Source organism: Hippoglossus stenolepis, chromosome 13, assembly GCF_022539355.2.
Source record: "Hippoglossus stenolepis isolate QCI-W04-F060 chromosome 13, HSTE1.2, whole genome shotgun sequence".
Taxonomy (NCBI): Eukaryota; Metazoa; Chordata; class Actinopteri; order Pleuronectiformes; family Pleuronectidae; genus Hippoglossus; species Hippoglossus stenolepis.
Genome location: NC_061495.1, coordinates 23,582,241 through 23,583,334, shown reverse-complemented (window position 1 = coordinate 23,583,334; position 1,094 = coordinate 23,582,241).

Here is a 1,094-nt window from a genome sequence, read left to right as displayed (position 1 = left end):
GTTTAGGGGATGTTTTAAATGGAAAAAATATCTTTATATAAAACTAATAATTATGAATATATCACAGACACTTGATTTACTTTTACATTGAAACCGACTGTGGAGAAAAAGTAAGTTAGGGTATGATTTCCTACAGGAGATGAACTACAAATCTTTTTGAAAGTTTCTCAGACTGTGACATTTTTTTTGTGGAGCCACTAAACGAACAGGAGCACCAAGATATGCGCGGAGTGGAAGTTTGCAGGTATACGCACTGTCATAATAGTCCGTCCTCCGTTCACTGGACGTCCCTGATACTCGTGTCCCTGCAGTCCCATCAGTGTAATGTCCATCGCGCAGCTCTAATAAACATCCGCAGTGTGAGTGGCCGCGGCCCTCGCCGTGTCACATCAACCTGCTCGTCGGCCCAACACACAGCCGCTTCCTCCACGATCTGATCGAATTAAGTCGTGAGAAGGTGACAAATCTTCACCCAGCAGAGGTGACACCGTGTGTGTCTGTGTGTGTCTGTGTGTGTCTGTGTGCGCTGCTCTAATTAGCGACCATTGACTAGAAATGCAGTGCTTCCAGGACGTGTGAATGTTTGCCATTAGAATTGTTCTTTAAGGGACTTAAATGGAAATGGTAAAAACGAACCCTTTATCGGGTCGAATTGTATAATACAATATACATAGCGTAGTCATTTGAATAATGAAATTTAAAGTTGTTTTATCGGGGAAAACAAAAAAAACATAGTTAACATAAAATGCAAAACCCTGTTATCAACTGCTGGAGGTTTTAAAAAAGCACGAGGAATTTCCCTTTAAAAATACCTTATGTGAAACATAAATATAAACATTTAAAACGCTATAATGTTATTTTTCTTAACATGTTGTAAATTAAAACACTTGCAACTTTAATTTAGATATTCAAAAACATATTTGATTTTGTGTGACTCTCCTCTGCTGTCTCTGGGGTGGATTTTCCGCTAGTGGGCGCTCTTGCCTCGCGGATGAACATGATGTGCATTATAGCCGCGCAGTGGCCGGGGACGCGCACCGTGGCTCAGTACAGTCATGTGAACGAGCCTTGTGGGGCTAAATGTTGGGCTCGTA